The sequence below is a fragment of the Poecilia formosa genome, unplaced genomic scaffold (genome assembly GCF_000485575.1).
Source record: "Poecilia formosa unplaced genomic scaffold, Poecilia_formosa-5.1.2 Scaffold129, whole genome shotgun sequence".
NCBI classification, from domain to species: domain Eukaryota; kingdom Metazoa; phylum Chordata; class Actinopteri; order Cyprinodontiformes; family Poeciliidae; genus Poecilia; species Poecilia formosa.
The window spans coordinates 301,060-323,347 of record NW_006800068.1 but is presented as its reverse complement, the minus strand read 5'-3'; the positions used below and the strand labels follow the sequence as shown (position 1 = coordinate 323,347).

The 22,288-nt window shown below is 38.8% G+C and overlaps 1 protein-coding gene across 2 annotated transcripts in view; it reads right to left on the bottom strand.

The window, feature by feature from the left end:
• LOC103144560 (leucine-rich repeat transmembrane neuronal protein 4-like) overlaps window positions 1–22,288 on the bottom strand; it is a 73,913-nt gene that overhangs the window by 2,598 nt on the left and 49,027 nt on the right. The window lies entirely within an intron of this gene.

Genomic DNA, 22,288 nt, shown 5'->3' with positions numbered 1-22,288 from the left:
AAGTTGGAAATCTGTTCATGACTTTACAAGTTTCCAAAGTGAAATGTTATTGTTCATCACTTCCTCAAAACCTAATGAGTCAAAAGCAATGTTTCCACCCAATTGTCATGCAAATTTTGAGCAAAATCTTTGAAATGTTGCAGAAAAAACATCAACAAATTTAAAGTGAGAAAAAGCTAATTAAGGCAGCCCGGCAATGCAGAGCGTAACTTTGTCAGATGTTGATGCTTCGTATGACTGCAGCAAACAAGATGTAGAGTTTGCAAACTAGAATTTCATTTCATTTTTTTTGCCATATTGAAAATCTGAATGTTCTTAAAGGGCCGGTTGGGCCAGACTGTGTTAACAAAACCAATTAAAGTGTTAAAATAGAATTAACTAGCTGTTTGTTTCAGCATTCAATAAGTGTTTTTTTTTTTTTTTTTCAAAGTCACAGATTTTGTGGCACTAATTTAGGAATATTTGTAAAGTATTTTTACAATATTTGCGCTAATGTGTGATGTTAAATGTGACTTTTTATTAATCTCTCTGTCACAGACTGGACGTCAAGTAAAGCTGATTTTGGTCAATTTTGAGAAAGATTTTGCACTAAAAACCAGAATAAAATGTGGGAATCTGTTGATTCTGTGTGAGGATTTGTGAAATTTGGAGTTTAGATGGCAACATAAAAATCTACGGTAGAACATTTCTGACTTTAAGATACACTAAATAATTTAGACGTACGATATGTTCGTTTCCGTGATAAAATGTAAATTTCCTTACAAAATATAATTATTATTGGACATTATTTTCTGATATTTTGTTTGAACAGATGATTCTATCTTAGCTAATTCCTCTAGTTTATTTTTGTTTTAAACAAACTTAGGTTTTTTGATTAAAGTGGTCTGAATATGTATTGGTGTCATTTTCCTTCCACTTCACAGCTGTGCCATCCGTTTTCTGTTGTCTGTCACATAAAAACCTCATAAAATCCATTAAAACTGCAGCGTGAAAATGCATGAAAAGTGCAAGAGGCATAAAAAGTGAAAGTGTCACTGAGAGAGAGAAAGTACTTTCTGTTTTTACTGACAAAGCTTTAAAAATAAGAGCATCTGTCAACGTTCCCTCACTCACTCTTAACAATCCCACATTCATGCTGCCTGCTCTGACCTTTTCTCTCTCATTTTAATCATGTTGCTCTTCTCTACTCTCTCAATTAATTTTTCAGCCATAACAGTTTTATAACGAGACGCGTATTGTCACCGGGCCAGACCTATTGAATGTTTTGGGGAAAAAAATAGCAGCTAAAAGCAACAGATATAATGAAACACACTTGGGGAATAATTATTTGATCTGCTACAATTTGGAGAGTTTGGGTTTTGTGGCAAAATCAGTCAGTCAGCTGCAGATAATCCTGACCTCAACTCATTGCCTACACAAAGCACGCCTGTCTGCAAAATCAATTTTCTCCCATTCCTCCACCGAAGGGAGGACCAAAGGTCAAAATGTGACCTCAGAATATGTCAGGAATGAAACAGTGGACCGGCGCAGGGGGCAATGGGCAAAAAGACGATCAGCAAGTAGCTGGTAAGACAACAATCAGGCTCTGAAGGCGACGACAGATCGAATCTTCACACTGTCAGGCAGCAGGGCAATGAACAGAATAACCAGATCTGGATGGTTTAAATGCTGCAGAGAGCCGTGAGAAAGTCTTCCTTCAACAGATGGGCTGTTGATGCAAAACATCTTTTATACTAAAAGATAATGAGACTTTAATCTACTCTGTTCTGCCTATTTCGACCTTGTCACTTTAAATCTAAATAAGCTGCTGCTGGACACTCCCCCAGCTGCAAGCGGATGCACAATTATGCAACTGTGCGTCTTTGCAAAGCAGAAGTGGAGCCTCCTGCACAACAAATTGTTTTTTCCAGCAGCCATTGTACAGCGGTAAAACCGGAGCTCAATTTGGGTTTTCCTGGAGTTACTTGGTGAGGGGCGGAGCCTGCTGATATGTGATGCTACACTTAGGAAGTTTTTGCAACGGGTCATTTTTCCAGACACCAAAAATCATGAGCTCAACGCCAAAAACCAGCTGGTTTGGTTGGGGTTTTCCTTAAGCGCTTTGGCTGTTTTTAGAAGCAATAGAAACGCGAACGGAAGTACAAAACGTGTAAAACGTAAACATTGCATAATGTATCAGATTTTCAAATAAATTTTATTATAAAACAAAGATAAGTAAAAAGAAATGTGAAATCACATGATTTTTCCTTTGAAAAGATCAATTTTATGTCAACTTTTACCTGTAAACGGTGAAGACGAACGTGAAACTTTATGTTTCTCATTACATCTGACATAAAACAAACAGCTTTTTAAGAAAAGGATGGCTGTAATGTGTTCACGTCTTTGTTACAAAGAAAAACAATAGCATCAGTTTTGTGCTGGAAAACACATAAACTCTTCATTTTTGTGAAAAGCAAACCCTGACCCTGACATCTTAAGAGTTGGCAAATGACAGAAGTGCCAACGATACACAAAAGATTTAACAATTAAAAAACAAAGGAACTTTCCAAGTGAATCGATAAGCAGACAGAGCAGGTAATTTATGTGCAGCATCATCTCGATAAGCAGCATACAATGGATTGATCTCAGGAACTAATTTTCCTCCAGAACATAATAAATTCAGGAGAAAGAGTCAATTATGCATCTTGACGGGTGAGCAACCCCGGCACATCTAAATGTCAGGGATTTCCCCACAGGACGAGTCACGCTTGTTAAAATGTTGCTGCAAATTAGTGCAACATTTTGACATTTTCCCCTCATTCAAGAGCTTACGAGCCTCAAACTGTTCTGCACTCCAAAACAGACAGAGCGGCACTCGGCTCACTTTCTGAGTGTTTTTAACCGCACTGTGACACGGCAACAAGTCCTTATTGATTTAGCAACACAAACGCTCAACTTAAGCAGTCTCAAAAGCTTTTCAAATGTGCTCCAAACTGTCCCTGGCTCAGCTTTTTGCTGCTGGCGCCGAGATTGTCGTCGGTGTTGAAGCACATCTCTTCGCCATGCGGCTCAGGCGAACGCGCCCTGAGCAGATCTTTGATTTAGGCGTTATCAAATGGGCTGAGGAGTCTTCAATCAACCCTTTATCTCCCTCTCAGGTAGAAGTGAGCGAGGAAAACTCTGCGGCACAAATTGTCATACAGAAGACAATTTGTGTGAGAGCAAATCACAGCAAAGTTTCGGGTTGTGCTCTGAGCCGATGCACAAAAACAGACAAGAGCTAAAGAGCACAAATCTGTAAAGGCAGATGTCATAAAAATGAAATCTTCCCATTAGGTAATGTTTTGGACAAGATTTATTAAAGTTCTACATCTGATTGCTGAAACGTTCATTTCTTTCTTTATCCTGCAACTCCTTGTGTCAGTGGTGCAAGAAAAATATAATTTTTAAAAATATTTTCCATATAATAAACAATTGTGTGCATTTATATTCAACGCCTTTTTTGCTTTGATGCCTCTAAATAATCCAGTCAGCCAGTCCATTGTCCTTAAAAGTCACCTAATTATTCAAAATCTGAATGGTGCTGAGAGCAGCGACTCACTTTCGCTACAATGAGAGCTCCCACTCTTCCAGGGTTTGTTTTTAACAGCTCTGGACTTCTATAGAATACAGATCTTTGCAAAATAGCTTGAGGTCAGTCAGGATGAATAGAAAATGTCTATGAAAAGCAATTTTCTGCTCTTGCAACAGACTCTCAATTTAATTAGCGACTTCGATTGGGCCGTTCCAACACGAGGCACTAATTTGATCTGAGCCATTCCTTTGTGGCTCTGGCTGTGAGTCCAGGCTCCTTGTCCCACTGGAAGGTGAACCTCCACCACTGTTTAAAGTTCTCTAACAGGTTTTCTTTTTCCAAAATTTCCCTGCATTTGGCTCCGTTATCTTTCACTTAATCGAGGAGGCAGCGACCTCCAGCCGCCTGGGCCGGATCCTCCGGGGGAATCCCCAGGCGTTCCCAGGTCAGCCATGTCTGTCCTGGTCTTTCTCTGGGTCTCCTCCCAGTGGGTGGTGTCCAAAAGCCAACCAGAACCCAGAAACTCACTTTGGTCTCTGGATCTTGTTCTTTCAGTCACTACCCGGAGCTTTGGGCCGTAGATGAGGACTTATTCCCTTATTTCTGAACATTACCCCAACGTTCTTAAAGGCATTCTTCATCTGAACAGTCGACATGCAGTCACATGGTTTCTGCACGTGCAAGAATCATTCACCAGTCTTATTAATATGGTAGTTATTTAGTGAAGAATTGTGCATTAGATACTCGTTTCTTGCACCTGCAGAACCATCTAACTTTTGAAACATCATGAATGTGTAATGACAGCACTTGACAAATATGCTATGCAAATAAACTCAAAGTAAATAAACAAACTTCTGACCAATCACACACTTGGACAGTGGCCTGTCCGACCCGGGCCTGGTGCCGAGTTCGGCAGGTGGATGACTCTCTACGGACAAAATGACGCAAAAGTCATCACTAGTCAATAAAAGTTGATTTCGGCATTTTGGATGAAGTTTGTGGATCCCTTTAAACTCCCCGACTCCGAAAAGGCGGTTCCTTTTCCAATTACCATCCACCTTCTCATTCGCTCCGTTTGCACTACATTTTCTCTATGTAATACGGAGTGCAGGTCTTTCCAGACATTTTCTTTACAATTATGCGTTTATGTCTCAGAAAAATTACCAATAAAATAAAAGTTAATGGCATAAACTTTTGTGAGGCACTACAGTCTTCCCAAAAGTAACTACTTCTTCACATCTTGGGTGAATAAAGAGCATTTTATCTCTGCTTTAGTCCTTTAACACCAAACACAGTTGTTCAGTTGCTTGCAAAAACTTCTTAATGATGTTATAAAGTGTTTTACAAGAAGCGCTGAGTGGTTTAGGTCACAATGAGGTTTACTACAGCAAAAACAAAGGCGTAATGAATATACAACAAAAACCTTAAAAATGCAGCATTGAAGCTGAATAATCACGAAGCCTGAGTTCATGGAACAGCAGCTCCAAAAACCTGCTGTCACAAACTGTGACCTGGGGATAGTTAGCAGAGCATTGTGGTGGTCAGATCGGGTCCGTTCCCGGTCAGGAGGTCTGAGAGGCAGCAGAGGCAGGACCATTACAGGCTGTGGATGTGTGCAGGGGTTTAGATTCACTGCCAAGCGTAACAAGAAGCCTGCACAGGGAGGAGAGCGCAGAGGTGACGGGTTCAGCGCTGGGTCCTGGTAATGAGCCTGGCTGCAATATTCTGCACCAACTGGAGATGGTTGAGGCTCCTTCCTTCCTCCCTGAGCATTGAGATTAATCTGGGCAACGACTGGCAAACATATCCACAAGTTTAGCAAGAAGGTAGATTAAAGGAAGAACTTCTCCATGCAGATTGTACAAGCATCTTAGGTGATAAATAAAACTGCTGAATCCATTCATTATGATAATCATTTTATAGAGTTACAGAGTGTATATCTCCAGAGGTCAAAAGTTCATTACAGAGACAGTGCCCTAAATCCTGGAGTTAATACTGGAAAAACGTAGTAAAAACGCCGTTAGGATCTGTTGCTATGCCAACCATGTAATGGAAAAGTTTTAAAAAAGCTAATTAGTTAATTTGGCAATGTGCAGTTAAATCAAAAATATTTTTTCTTTAAAAAAGTTGAAGAATGGTGAGATTGTTCACCTTCATTAATCCATCAACTTTCTGTGGTGCATTGTTGCTTTTGGCAGTGAAACTCAGCATGATGCTGCCACCACCATGCTTGACACTTGATACATTACACAGTTACTGAGTAACTGATCTTATTTGTGACATCTCATGCTAAATGTATGTAGTTTTAACACTCAGAGTGTTAAAAGGTGCAGGATCTAATAACAGCAACAGATAATGGCGTAAATTATATTAGCACGTCCAAAGTAGTTTTTTTTCTTATCAGGTTAAAGAATATAGTCGTCATGACATTGTTATTGTTTATTTGGCTTGAAGTGATCTTTAAACTCTCCCATAGATCTTCTTTTTGCTCATTTTCTCTTACAATTGAATCATAAATGCTCGTCTTAACTAAGGGAAGTGAGGCCAGCAGTGCTTTCGATGCCTATTTTTGTGGAATAATTGTGTTGGGTTGCCCACTCCTGGGTCTACGTTGCCTTCTGAATCAACCAACTAAGGTTTGAACCTTAACCATGTCAAAGGTTAATTCAAACCTCCCAGGAGTCAGTAATGTCCCACAAACTCCCAACATTTGAGAACAGCCATAGCTACTGTGTGGCAGCGGGACGCTGGGCGAACCTGCCTACAGTTATGAGCTGCTTCTTAATGAGGCTCATAATGAGGCACCTCTTCTCGCCTGCAGTGATTTCTTTATTCTGCGTGTCTGGCAGTAATCATAACTTGGACATAGCAAGTGAAGTTGAACCAAGAAGATGTGATTAATCACAGTTAATTCATGATTCAACAAGGGAGGCAGTTACACATTCCTATAGGGCTACGTGAGATTGGATAATGTTTCCCTTTAATGAAATGAATCACGTGTAATCTTATTCAGATATTGTGGAAAAATAGAACAAATGAGAATTTGTACTGCAATTAAAAGCTTAATTCATTTGTTCATTTGCCTGAAATGCGTCTAAATAAAAGCTGCTGCTTCGTGTCGTCTTCCTGCTGCACAGACATACGAAAAAAGTACAGAGCAATTACTATCCGTCTCTTCACAAACAGGTTATACATCCCTGTCTCTGCTCTGTTCCACCCCCTCCAACATCTTTAATGTGCTTTTAATTAGGTTAGTAATTAGCATTAGCCCAAAGTTGATGTAATTAATCTCCTCTTTGTCCAGACAGCTGGAACCAATACAAACGCGCCACACGCCTGCCACTCTCAGAGATCTCAAGCCTGTTCCTCCACCTTGCTCCAATCCTCCGCCCCGTCCCTGTGAAGTTGGGTTTTTTTTTCCCACAGACCAAAAGAAACCACGCAGACAACAAGAGCTGGACTGATTATGTCAATTCTTTGTGAGATTTTTGGCTAATGAGACAAGCAAAACCCACCTTTGATCTGACGATATTAGCGTAGCATGTTCTGTGGTTGTGTTGAAATGATTACAGCGTCAAGGTGTACGTCTGATCTGAGCTTCTTTTATCTTCGTCAGCTCTCATCTTCATAAATATCAGACAAGGAATTAGAAAAATGAAACGCTATCTGAGGAGGCTAATTTATGCTCACAGACGAGAGAAATAATTAAAAAATGGAAACTTTTTTTCATGGAAACTAATTCCTGCTTAAGCTCTTGATCCCTGCAAAACAGACCGACTTACAGTTCCTCTTAAGCTCTAGTTCTTTCTCAGAACACACATTTAATCCTATTATGACTTCAAACAGGGATTTTTCTTCTTTCTCATTAAAAAAAAACCTCAATAAATGTTAATTTAGAGAAATTAGATTCTTTTGTTTTTAGATTGTAGGAACAAAAACATGAAATGCTGATCTCTTAGCTGCAGCTAGGTCAAAGCCTGTTGAATAATCCCACATCATCCATTATATCTTGATTTTAAATCAAACCAGAGGCTTTAAGTGGTTACCATCGCAAACATCTGGAAGGTGATATGATCAAATGCAATGCACTGAATACTCCTCCTTGTTTGGCGTTTCCATTTCTTTCTCAAATGCATAAATAATAGCACCCAGATTAATATTTGTGCTGAGAGCATGAATACATGAATATATAATCTTGACAGCATGGGCACTATTTCGCCTCCAGCAACGCTTTATACTGTATGACTTCGATTTGAAATGCTAACTTTGCAATGGAAGCATTTAGAAAGTCGGGGGTTATCAATAATAAAATAATAAGATGTTACTGTATTGCTAAACCTTAAAGGCGCTCTATCAATCTACATGCAGCCCTGGGAAAAAAATTAAGAGTGCTCTGCACTGAACTCCATTGAAAACCGCATGATTATTCCACCACATATTGATTTCTGAGTTAAATCATTTGTATTGTTGTTTCTAAATGAATATGAATTTGTTTTCTTTGCATTATTTGAGGTCTGAAAGCACTAAATCATTTTGTTATTTTGACCTTTTCTCATTTTCAGCAAATAAAAATTTAATTTATGCTTGGAATTTCAGAGGCATGTTGTCAGACGTTCACAGATTAAAAGAACAGTTTGTTCATTTTACTCAAACATTGACCTATAAAAAGTAAAATCAGAAACTGATTATTTTAAGTGGTCTGTTAATTTTTTCTAGAGCTGTTAATATATAAAATCACTTTGAAACATTTATAACAATCCTTCCAAACTCTTTCTGCATTTACAGATTCCTGTTTTTTCCCCAGAATAATTTGAGTGAATACATAATGTAAATTTCAGTCACTGGCAACGTAAAAATATTTACCGTCATTGTTAAATAATCAATTAACCATATTTTTAAAAATAATTTAATCCAGTTTCCATAGCAACGCCCAGCCCTTATTGCTGTCAGAAGAAATATTTTGACTGGAGCTCGACTGACATGGAGTCAAAAAGACATGAAGAAAAAATTATCAGCTGGAAAGAGACGCAAAGACTTTTCTGGCATTGGGAAAACATAACGAGAGCCATCATCCAGAAAGGAAGAGTCTCACCAAAAACAAAAACATCTTCATGATTCCCAAGACTTTTATATAAAAAAAAAGATTCTGTGGACAGATGAGAAGGAAGCAGAAATGTTTTGGAAGATGTTTTCTGCTTTGGTGGTTCAGGAACCTGGATGACTCCAGTTCGTTTGCATAGAAAGTCCAGTCCGTTTGCGTAATCAAACTCCGGTGACGATTAAAAAAAGCAAGATCTGGTTCGCCTTTCAACCTCAATTCAGCTGAAATGAACTCTGGTTCGATTCAAACGCATATGTGAACGCCAAGCAGGAAGTGGACTGCAGCGCAGGGCATTCTGGGTAACCAAAACAAAGGCATGAGTCTAATGCTAGTGGGAGAAATGGCTTGTGGTATTTTGCCAAAAACAAGAGAGAAATCTTACAACCACTCCATTTTTTTTTACATTTTGTGAAGGAGGAAGTTGAGCTCAATGTCTTCTTAAGAGGTTTTTGCATCTTTTCCTTCAGAGGATTTTGGTGCAGAACCTCCACACGTGAGGGGAGAAAAAGGTTCTGAACGAGTTTGGATCATTTGGCACAATCCAGAGTGAAAGATAAGCTGAAAATGGACCAATGTTGATCCCGAATTGAACCGATAATAAGGCATGAAAACATCCTCAGTCTTTTGATGGAGCCATAAGTTCTGGTCTCTAGGAGAAAATCCCCAAAGAGATCATCCAGATACCAGTTAATAGCCTTCAGATTACTGTTACAAACTCACCTCAAACCAAGATGTTACCCCTAATGTCTAATGATGCACATTTAACACAAACCAAGAGCCATTTTGGAAGCACTTTTTCCACCATTTACTGGCAGGAGCTGCCTAAAATGATTTGCTAGAATGAAATAACGATATCGACCAAATTGAGGACGAATAATAACTTTTGTGTGAATTTATTTCAGGCATTAAGAGCAGCATCACACCAACACCATGTTTGAAAACCCTCCAAAATGGCTGGAGAGCAGGCCAACATTCCTAAACAGGGACTCACTGCCAGTTCTCACAGACTCTCAAACATAAAATGCCAGCTGTGTAAAAGCAGAATAATAGTTTATACGGTGGAATCCTATTTGGTCACATTCACCTTGATTTGCCTCCGCAGCGCTGAGGGGTTAATAACTGCAACGGTTTCTGTGGAGTAATGTGAGTTTTTATGCTCATCACTGCACATCAGAGTGAAAAAAGAAACAAATGATTTGGCCTGAAGTGGGTTTGGCCTTTACACCTCCCCATCTATCTCTCTTGTAACACTAAATGTGTTTCAGCAGCAAGGGGAGGATATACTCAACCACAACTAAGTGGGCCAGTGAGAGTACGCCGCTCTCTCTCGCCTTCTGAAGTTAAAAAGAGAGCAATTTTCAGCGCCGATGCATTAAGCGAGACGTGAACAGCGCGGTCCAAAGGTAGCGCACCGAGATCTCCCCGAGGAAATCTGGACCGGCGAATGAAGGCTGGGAGCAAACCGAGCACGTCCCTGATGAGATGTCTCAGCATGCACGTTTATTTATGGGTGTGCATGATCATGCATTTTTATCTGTGCTTGAGTGTTATGACTTATGATTGCTGTGATTTAGGTAGGTGATGGATGGCACCATTAGGAGCGGCAGATCCCTCCCCTTAAGTCACTCTCTGTGTACATCACCTTGCCTGCTATAAATTAAGCTTGATGCATAAACAAAGTGTTTGCTGGGGGCTTAGAATACCTCTTATACTTTATCTAGCTCTGGTTCTGGGGGAATCCAGCATAAAGGACTCAGGGGTCCAAAAGTATCATTTTAAATTGCATTCTTTGACAAACAGAGAGCCGGTGGAGTGATTTAATCTGGTCTTCTGTTTCTAGCAGCAGGATTTTAAATGAGCTGCAGATCCATGCTAGATTTGTTTAGATTAGATCAGTAACCTAACTGAATTAAACCTAATTAAAATCAAGGCTTTCACAAGATTTTCTGTGACATTCTCAGCAACAGCGGGATGCTGCATTTAAACAATGTTTAACTGCTACTAAAGTGCCGAAGGGAAATAAAACCCAGCATAGCCTTGTGCTGTAGATTTTGGCATCTGCTGCACATGTCAAAATTGAGGCTTTTTATCATTTGATATTATGTTGTCAAATCAATGCAGTTTTTATCTGTTTACTGCCAAATTATATCAATCAGTACCTCCAGTTTCTTAAGAATTATTGTGGAAATTGACAAAAATGTCAAATCAAGAAATCTTCCACTTTTTGGTGCCAATAATCAACTGGGAGTTTATTGCAGATTTTTTTCAGAAATTGTTAAAACCTTTCTTACTTGTACTAAACAGCTGCCTCAGCCTTGACTGATGTCAGATTACAGTCCATGATCTGTTCAGTGAGTAATAAAAAGTGACATTTACCGTCATAAATAAGTGCAAATATGTTAAAGATTTCCACATTAGTACCACAAGCACTTTGATTTTCATTGCAAAAAAAACACAAGAAGCATCACAAAATCCTGGAGGGACTGAAAAGATGTTCAATAATATAATTTAATTGTAAGAATTCATTGATATTTCAACAGGTTTATCAATATATTTGGCACAACCGGCCCTTTAAGAGCATCCATGATCCATTAATTCCTGAAAACACTCGCCAATTTTAACTTTTCAGACCAAATAAAGCTCAATATGCACCAGTCCACACAGTGGAAACTGTCTTAGTGCTACCACAGCAGCTAGCGTCCATCGTCTTTATTTCCGCTCTTCCAGGTGCAGCCAATCAGTGGAGAGGAAAATAAATGGTGCTCTTGGATTGGCTGCTTAGCAAATACAACAAGGTATCTGATCTTCTCAAGCTGCATTTTATTTAGAATATTTTATATATTTTGTATGGAAAAATCCCACAAACACACCACCAACTCCAGTCTGAACCACTGATACGAAGCAGAATGGATCCATTGATTTAAGTTTCTGAATGTTGGAGCCGAAATCAAGACTCACTGGACCAAACACCATCTGTTATTATCCAATTTTGGAGAGTCGATGAGCATTGTAGTCCAAGTTTTCTGTTTTCTGGCGACAGAAGTGACATTTAGTGCATTTTATTCTATATTCTTTCAGACATAACATTGTTACCTCTGTTGTTGGGCTCAGTGGATGTTTTTCCTTTTCCTGACCATCCTCTGTGTGAAAATGCCATGAAATATCCAGTTTCTGAAACATTCAGCAGCCATTCAGATGCTTGGTTTGAGTCGTTACCACGGCCTCTAAACGATTAAACGAACTGGATTGCTACTTGTGTTAGCAATCTGCTGAACAGCTGTATCTAATAAAGTGGCCAGTGAGTGTATGTCCCATAAGAACAACTTCAAATATGAAACTCTTACAAAAATTAAACTATAATGCAACATTTAATCATCCACTCGTTATTTCTGTTTCTGGATATAACATCAACATTTAGAGATTTTTATTTTTTGGCTCAATTAGCTTACAAAGATTGTTGTAAACAGTACGCTGGCTGAGAATCTGGTAGCTTCAAGATCTGCACTAATTGTTCATTCTTGCCAACCCAAATAGGTAACTGTTTAAGTTTAGCAACAACTGAGGCAAATCATTAGCAAGAAACAAAAACAAAGACCCATCATACATATAAACAGGATTTGCTGATGAAGAACCACAAGAAAAATAATCCACAGAGTTTTTCGTTGTGGTAGAATGAGCCATCCAAACGGTTAAGCATAGAGATTTTAACTGTTAGTCACCATAAAGTGCATTAAATATATTCGATACACCTGTTTGAAAGAAAGGAGTCGTCCCAAACTGATCCTAATTATCATATAATCTTCCAACATGCACGATATATGCCAACTGTGCTGAATAAATGAAAACCTCCAATTAGGAGAAGAAAGTCCAGCTCTGCCAACATTTAGAGCTTTACTTATAAATTCAGGCGTTAGTGGTTTGCTCGTCTTTTAGGAAAATGATGAGTTACTTTCCTCTTACAGTGGTTTTTCTTGTAATCATTCTAAATCTGTCAAACAAGGAGTGTGAAGCAGAGTGATTAACGCACCAGTTCAGCCCGACAAACAGGAATTGGTGCCAAACTATCGCCCTGATTTAAACACAAAACCGTATAACGCTGAGAATATGTTCTATAATTGTAAACCTCATCAGATCGCTGTTGTTAAAAATTGATTTTGCTCTTTGAGCAAAATATGCTCATTAGGCTCCTGAATCTCTCCGAAAAAGCACATTTCTTTCCCGTAAACTAAAGCGGCTTTAATGTGATGATGCATTCAGAACCAGTGCCAGGTGTTTTGCCGTTGGGCAGACTACAACTGAAGTCAGAGTTCAGTGTCGTCATCTCTTGCCCCATTTCTCGTGTGCATTCAGTTTTTCAAGAGTCTTCAAAGTACAGTGCACAGAAGTAGTTTCAAACATTTCAGTGAATTTGGCTCAGCCCTTTAGAGAACTGCAGCTGTCTCTGCTGCTTCTGCCACTTCATGTGGTGTCAGACAGACTGCATAATGTTGAGATCGGGTCTCTTTTGGTCGGAGCGTCTGTTGCAGGATTTCTTTCTATCTGCAAAGTATCTATCAATGTCTGAACCGAAAGTTGTTCAGCGTTGGGACCTGTGGGTTTATTCGCAGCAAAATTATTGGCTAACTTTTCCCAGAACAAACAAAGTTACAGAATAATTTTAAAGAATCCAACATCTTACCGTTACCGTTTATTTTACAGTAATTTGTTGTATCTTCATGATATTTTATATCACTTTGTATTGCTTTGCTGCTGAAAATGTGCTATACAAATAAAATTAGCTTACCTTTTTATCGTACCCGCATATATAACCTGCCATAGTAGAACATGTTATATAATAGTTTTGAAATGTGCTCCCTATTTACAGAAAATTACTAAAACCAAAACCTGAATATTTTCAAGAATAGATCTATTTTTACAACACTTTACAGTAGGACTGCATGATATAAACGGTAGAAACGATAGAAATTTGGCCTAAGATAATGATCTGTCGGCTAACCGCAGTGATGCTTGTTGATGATATAACCAGCTGATATCGAAACAGAGGAAGCGGGAAGCAGCACGGATGAGAGGGCAAAGGAAGAGCTCGTTAAAAAGGCAGGTGCAAATGTAAATGATCTGGATCTGGTTTGGGTTTAACTTCCTGTGGTCTCAGCGCGATGCTCAGGAGGAGCGCGGCAGATGTCACGGTCAGAGCTGGGTGACGGCCTGACTGTCTTTCTGAAGCTACAAAAAGAAAACCTCACCTCGTACAAGCGCACATGGGCTCAGTGTGTCCTGTGCATAAGGCAAAAAGAACGTGGAGTTTAAATGACGCTGTTGCTTCAGACCATAGAGAGTTGAACACTCAAACCAGGAGCAGAAAAATGAAATTTGCAAATCATCTGCTTGAATACCAGCAACACTACTGACTACAGGTTCCAGTCAAAACACTGGGAAGACAAGGCAGGATTTGACGCAGACATCCACTACATTAAAGTTATTGATTTCTATATACAGATATATTTTTTATTTATTTAAGTTTGATTTAACCATTATTGAAATCATGCTACTGCCTATGATTGGTAATCACAAAAACAGTTAAACATTACGAACAAATAACATCTACTGGGATACATTCTACTCAGTATGTAATTTGTTTTTCGTTTCTATTGTAAGGTTTCTACAAATCATACCATGATATGAATCTAATGCCATATTGCACAGTTTTAATGTGTAAAACTGTAAAAGTATGCTATATAAAAGCTGTGCCTGGGTTCGGATCAGACGTTTCTGTTTCTCAGTTTCTGTGAACCCTGTGGAAAGCGGATCAACCCAGGGGTTCTGCCTGCAAGTTCCCTGCAGACATTTAGATTCTTCTGCTTCTGCACTTTTTAATAACAAATATTCAAAGTCTACAAATGACTTTCTGCGCCCCTTGAAAGAAGCTGTAGACCAGCCATTAGAACCGTGTCACCTGCGTTTTTATTTTCACATTTTTTAGATTTTCCTCTTACTCTTTCAACTAAACCAATGCCACTGATGCAATGCAATGACTTTCTGCATGGAAAATAATCATGGAATTAAATAAGAAGTTGTCAAGGGAGGAGAAAGTCACCCTGAATTAGAGTTCATGGGCTGTAATTCTGCGGCCGGAGACCGTTCAATTAATCAACGATCTGTGGGCATGAATAACTCATTACCAAAGTCCCACAGAGGAACCAAACATGTTATTAGTGATTTTATGTAATATTGAGCAAAACGGTGCGGTCCTCTGAGCGAACACTCGCTCCTGTTTCTAATCTCGCTGATGTGGGGAGCTGGAACTGTCGTTTTTGGGGAGGTCGACTCTGGCTCATTAGATCTTTACAAGAAATCAAACCCTGCACTCGCTGACCTACTGAAATACAATGCAGTCTCGCTGTTAAAGAATACAATGCACTGTAAAATGATGAAGTGTGATGGAGGTGCTATAAACACTTGGGCCAATGAAGGGGTTGGCAACAGCTGGAAGGAAAGATTTAAATTAAAATGTTCCATTTGGCAATGTAATGGTCATAATAAAAACCTCCTTGGATGAATAATTACATTCTGTAAAGACATATATTAGTGCAGTCTTATTGTATTAAAAGTAAAATATAAGCCAAATTAGCTGAAGCCTTTTAAACAGTCAATTCTTCATCCATAATGTCTTTCTTCTGTGGGTTATAGAGTGTTTTAGTCACTTATGCCACTATGACTGGAGGCATCTGGCCAGAGCAAACAGCTACATTGTATTTATGAGTAAATATGATGCAGTAAGAAGGACACAAAGCAGCTCTTAGATTTTTGAGAAACGTCCTGCCGTCTTTTGAAACTAAAACCAAAGTAGTTGGAGGAAAATCAGTTAAAAACTTGAGAAAACCAACAGCAGAGATTTGTGCTCTCAACTGAATACATGCAACATCTCCAGAAATCACTCAGGACGTTAAAGCTCGAGTACAAATGAAGAATTTATGCAAAGATTGTCAAGAAAAGTAGAAAAAAGATTTTTGAGTTGTACAGTGGACAGTTGAGGACTTGCAGATGTTTCTGAAAATGCATAATTTTTTGTAGATGAAATCTAAGATATTCAAAGTAATTTAAAAACTGGAAGCTACTTGACATGCTAGTGGTTGGGATTTGGAAAGCAGCCAATCCAAGAGCGACATTTATTTTATTTTGTCGCTAGAAAGTGGAGATTAGGAAGACTGTAGACGTTTTCTATAGAGCTAAGACGGTTTCCAGAGTGTCTATTAATGAATATTGATGCATATTTGGTGTTTGAACAAATGAGATAGACACAGATAAGTGTTTCAGCGACTTCAGCTGTTTGCTGTGGATGTAATCAATAAAACCTGTAAAACTGGAACCAGCTAAAATTGGCATCTTGTAGGTTATCAGATATTTGCAGAAAGTTTCTCATAGGACAAAATCTGAGTAAATCTAATGTAGCTGAATCTTAATTTCAGGCTTCTTTTTAAGTCTACTACATTTTAAAAAAATGATTGTACTTGTATTTCTCATTTATCTTCCTCTTACCAGCTCCGTTTTTCATGAATGTGCTTCCTGGCATCAAATCGCAGACTTATTTACACGTTTTAAAAAAAGCTCCCTTCCCACGTAACGCTCTTCCATCTTGTGAGGTGGCGTGTGGTGGCGCCTCTACCTTTAATCACGATTTAGGCAAATGAATCTCAGCTCAGTCCCATTGAAACACCGGGTCATTTAAGTCGCACCCCCATCCGGTCTGAAAAGCCCCTCTGGGCGGCCAGGAGGCGTTCCGTCTTACTGACGGGTGAAATGTTGTTAGACACAGCTGGCTGAAGCTCAGCACACACCTCTGCCTTCGTTTTGTTGCTGCCCTTAGCACTGACGTTTTCAACAAATGCCAGCGTGCCACTTCCATTACAAGCCATGCATGTCGTGCCATAATGGGAGCGCCTCCATGTTTGACAGATAAGGTGATCCCGGGCCGGGCGCTCATCATGCTTGTTCATTCAGTCAGAGGATCTTGACAGAACATTCCAGAATAATAATGTTGCAGCTTTGAATGGCGAGGTGTGTCATTACTTACAAAATGACGTTTTACCAAATTCTGCTGTGAAGGGCAACTGATCTTCTGCTGGTGATTCCTGAAGACGTTTCAAGTTTCATCCAAGACGCCGCTTTGGTTCTGATGATGGTTTGGGAGTTTCTGGCCTTTAAAGTCCAAACGGATAAGTTACTGACCAACCCATCCGTCCTGTGAGTCGTTTGGGTTGAGGAACGTCTTGAAGAGTGTTTGGTAAAATAAAAACATCCCAATGTGTTGCTTTCAAGTATCATTTCCACCGCAGCACAAAACCTTTTCTGTTGTTTTACCGTCTAAATCTGAGCTTTTTAAACTCAAAGACACTGAAACTCATCTGGAATGTCGTTTTTGATATTTCTATTTGACAGTTAGTCTGATTTTATCTCATAAATTTTAAATATAAGCTGTAAAATATCCCTATCTGGGTTTCGCAGCTAATCAAACTTATTCTTTTGAAATAGTTTTAATAATTTACAAGCATTGGACTAAAGGTTTAGCATTAAAACCTGAATGGTTTTAGTCATAAAAACACAAACGTTAATTTAAATGGCGACTCTAAATGTCTGTTAGCTTTCTAATGAACTGACTGCTGACATTGTCTCCATGTCTTGGCTTCAACTTTTCTGCAACCCTGAACATAACCACCAAAAAATGATTTTAGTTCTGGTAGTCGAGTGAATCAAACTTGAGATTAAAACTTTTCCTGAACTCTCGAATAAAACATAAACCAACAGAAGCTGAGTTGCCTTCAGCTATAGGGGGATGGTCTGCAAAAACACAAAACCTTACCAAGTATTTTTGTCTAGTTTCTAATGAAAATATCTTAGTACCATGAATTTAGACTAAACTAAATTAGAAGTAACCTTTCAGTAAGATATAGAAGCTTGTTTAAAGTAAATAATTCCTTAAACTTGATGAAAAAGTGCCAGTTCCACGTATAACATGGGGAAATTGTCTCGTTTACTTAAAACAAGCTTCTATTTCTTGCTGAAAAGATACTTGTAAGTTAGTTTTGTCTTATTTTAAGTATTTGCACTAGAAATGAGGCTTGGTCAAATTCTGTGTTTTTGCAGTGAAGGATTGTCATTTTCTCAGCGACTAAAAATCTACCATGAAAAACTAAATTTTTAGAGGCTTTTTGCTCTTTTCTGTTGGTTTTTATAAACCGCGATGTTGTTGCTACGTGCAGTAGCAACATGATTCCTGATGGAGCAGAGAGCAGGTGTTGTCCCAACTTGTTTAGTTGTCGGGTTAGCTTTGTAGTTTTCAGTTACTTTGTCTAATTCATTCGATGTTGGAGGAAAAACAGGACTTCTTCACACTACCTGTCGATCTTGCCACACTTCCAGAGCTCGGTGAGAGACTTGGAATGTTATTTTTACCCAACAACTCTAACCGAATGTACTTAAGTTGCATCTTTCCTAGGAGAAATAGTAAACACTAAATCTGGCCATTGAGGTCTCAAAGAAGAGCATCCAACTTTAAATATGCAGATACGTTCCATCGAATACTTTGAGAAAAAGAAGTGATCAACGCAGCTGTTGCAGCATTCAGCCGAATCCTTAATCAGTCCGGTTTCCTCCTTGAAACATGCATATTAATTTGAGGCTGTGAATAACAGCTTCACCTCATTTCCAGTTTACAAACACCATTTCTAGGTGTGAGTTTGCTCATTTAAAGGTATCCGACGGCCTGCAACCCTGATTAAACTTTAGCAGCTGTGATTACACGAAACAGGCCAGAGATTAAAAAGAAGCAAACACATTTTGGTTTATTATCACCACATACACAAACAGCACAGGGAGAATATGACTGAGAATATGATGCGTGACTTTCATGTACATCAATCCCTGTTCAAATTTAGCTCCAAATTATTTTAATTTGATCCTCAGATTAGCTAATCAAGCCAGTAAACAACAGGAAGTTCTGAAAATAAAACTCTCTTTACAGTAAATATGGTATTTACACTTAAAAACGATGCAGAAAGTCCAGTCAAATCCTGGAAGAAAACCTGTAAAGTTGCTCTCTACTCTGAAAAAACTGGAAATCTGTAAGATATGACAAAGAGCTGTAGCTAAAGTTTCAACAAAAAGTTGTTTTTATGATGCATGTTACACTTTTAAGATATTTATTTCTGAAAAATAAGTTTCATTTTCCTTTTCTATACAGTTCATCACATAAAATTCTGATAAAATACTTTGAGTTTTATGATTGTAATGTGATAAAATGTGAAAATGTTCAATGGTTCTGAACATTTCTGCAAAGTATGTCACACATCCAACAAAGGAAAGGTGCAGCTGTAGGATCTTAGTCCCGAAGTGTCCTGTTCCTTTTCTTACTATTTCTATACGCCAACATAATCCACATCTCAGAAAATGCGTCCTGATTTTAGCTGACATCAGAATATATTCTTAATATTTAATTCAAGTTATTTAAATATTCCTCTGCAGGATTTAATGGATGCATGCAGAGATGTATATTTTGTGCATCACTGATTTTTCAAAGTGTAATTTGCAGATTTGTTTGGATTTTAACTCTTTAGTTTGCTCCTTTTTCATTTTAGGAATTTAGTCGTGCAAAATTTTAGTTTTGCAATTAATTCTTTGCCAGATAAATTAACAGACCCGTTCAGTTGCCATGCTGTCGATGTTCAGTGTCTTCGGATGCCAATAAAGCCCACAAGACTCATGAATACAAATTTTTAGCCCTTTACCACAGTTTGAGGCAATTTGCTTCTTATTAGTTGGGACTGTTTGACATAATACGATCTGATATTAAATAACTTCCAAAGAGCTGCAGGAAACATTGTTCTTATTTTTTTTTTTTTTACTCCTCATGACTGGTTGTTGACAGTTGCCAGAGGGAGCGTTTGTGCAACTGATGCCACTGCTGTGTCTGCTAGTGACAGTGTCATATGCAGCTGTTGGTAAATGATGTTTGGGATGTGACATGCAACAGAAAGCTGAATGTAAGCAATACAATGTCGGGGATTTGAACTCTGACCTCCTACACCGGGTTATTTTTAAACAAGACAAATCATCATAATTGTCTTCTAAGCTGTATTTTAAAAAAGGTCAAGCATTTATAATCCTTGCAGTTTCTCAGATAGTTTGATGTAAATTTGGCCTGTTCCTCCTGACAGGACTGGTGTTAGGGGCTCCTGCACCTGACCCACAAGAGAACAACCAAATCTCTTTTTCACAAATTACACTAAATAATAAAGACAGGAAAGCATAGGATGGAGATTCCCAGGTTCATTAGTTGTGTGAGACTAACAGAGGAAGTGAAGCAACAATGTTTGCAAATGTTTCGACAAGATTTAACCGTTAAACCCGCAGTCTTAGTGCAACGCTCAGGAAGAGTGCAGCAGATGTCACAGTCAGCCAACCGGAAATATTATTCTTAGTTTCTTCTTACTCCTCAGCTCTTCAGCCCATGAAACCAGAGAGAAAAATAAAGCTGTTGATCCGGCGAGCCCACCAGCACTGCACACACTATAAAAAGCTCTAGTGGGGTTTACTCAACCCGTCTTAGAACTACAGAAGGATTCAAACTCCACTTATTCGTTTTGAGCCAGCTTCACTTAATCAGAAAGTGCACCAAGCTGCCAAATAAACTGAGCAATAAGATTTAGTTTTAGGACATGCAAGTCTTCACCTTCACACACTCACATGGCTGTGGGCTACACACAGGAAGTACCTTTTTTATGTAGAAAGGGTTAGATAATAAAAAGTCCAATAACTTTTTTTACTTAAAGGAAGGTATGCACAGTGCGTACAGCAGCAGGTGGCAGTCTGTGGGACTTGGATCATGGCTTTGGAATGGTCACTTCAAAACTTTAACTTAATTGTTCTTTAGCCACTTTTTAGCTAATTAAGCAGTATGCTTAGCATCATGATTCATCTAGAAAACCTGTTTGTCTCCTAACTTTAACCTTGCTATTGAAACAACGCCCACATTACAAGATGCTATTCAGTTAAGTCAGGAAAAAAAACACTGTTTTTCCTACAAAGTCAAACTGATGAATTTCTCAAAGTCAGAATAAATGGTTTGTTTGCATTTTTATATTTTGCCCTGGATTTGGTGTTAGCTTTGTGGAGATAATGTGGCTCTGTTAGCTTCATTAGATCGTGATCAAGTGAATCTTGAAGAGAATCAGCACCTTAAAATAGGGTGGAAGCTTTTGTTTGGTCTTGAGCCATAAAACGTAGAATCAGGGACGAAGTCCAGCCCAGAGTCATCTTGTTCATGAAAGAGGGAGAAACGAAGGCATTGAAAAGCCTTGAAGTTCCTCCAGGAAAACTTAGTCTGTGAATAAACCACAATACTCCAGAAACATCCGTTAAAGTCTCATCAGGGTGCAGAACGGCACACGGCCATGTTTGGAGAAAGTCAGACACAAAACAAAACCACAAAAAGCCGAGACCAAATGTCAGGCACAGTGATGGAGGAACGTCTTTGGACAGATAAATGAAGCCTTTAAAATATTTATCCGTTTCCCTGCACAGATTCAAGGTTCATTCGGTTGGGGGCCATAAGGAGGCCTAAGGACTCTGGATGAAAGAGATTTAATAATAGTGCTTTTTGACTGAAACCGTGAGTCACAACCCTTTCAATAACGCAAGCAGGTCTTGCTTGCTTTCAAGTACAATTTCCACAGAGGCACGACGCCTTTTCTGTTTTACCGTCTAAATCTGAGCTTTTTAAACTCAAAGACACTGAAACTCATCTGAAATGTCGTCTTTAATATTTCTATTTGATAGTTATCCTGATTTTACCTCATAAATCATCATTATAAAGTTGTAAAATGTCCCTATCTGGGTTTTTAAAATGTTTTGCATTTCTTTTGAAATGGTTTTAATAATTTACAAGCATTGGGCTACATGTTTAGCATCACTACCTGAGTGGTTTTTCCCAAGTAGTTGTTTTTTCCCGTAGTCATTAAAACACTAATGACCTTTGGGAACAAGTGAGTGTGCATGATTATATCTGTTAGCTTGAACATTGGCTGCTTGTTTTGGTTTCATCTTCAACCCTAAACATAACCGTTGAAAAATATGTATAATTCTGGTATTCAAACGATCCAAAATCAAGATTAAAACCTAATCTCCTAAACTCTAGAATAAAACACAAGCCAGCACTATGAAGCGCAGACCGATACGGCTGACATGCTCTTCTGTCTCAAAACATTTTTAAATCTCAATAAAATGCATTCAATGGTCTGACATGCTGTCCGCCTTTTGCCCAATAAACGCTGGAGATAGACACCGGCTCCCCTCGCGACCCTGCAAGGATAAACGCGTTCAGATAATGGATGGATGGATGGAAAATGCATGATGTTGAAAATAGAAGAGCACCATCCATCACTCTTACTAAGGTGACACTGTAAAGTAAAGTTGGTGCGCTTTGAGTGGCCTGTCTGTTAGGCAGCTGACTGCAGACTATTAGACGTCCACTCCACAAATCTGTCCCGAAGAAAGCCATGAGAAGATCCACCGACTGCTGAGCCATCTGAGAGACACAGCAAATGTTGACAAGGGCTTATAGCTGCTTATTTTAATAGTTC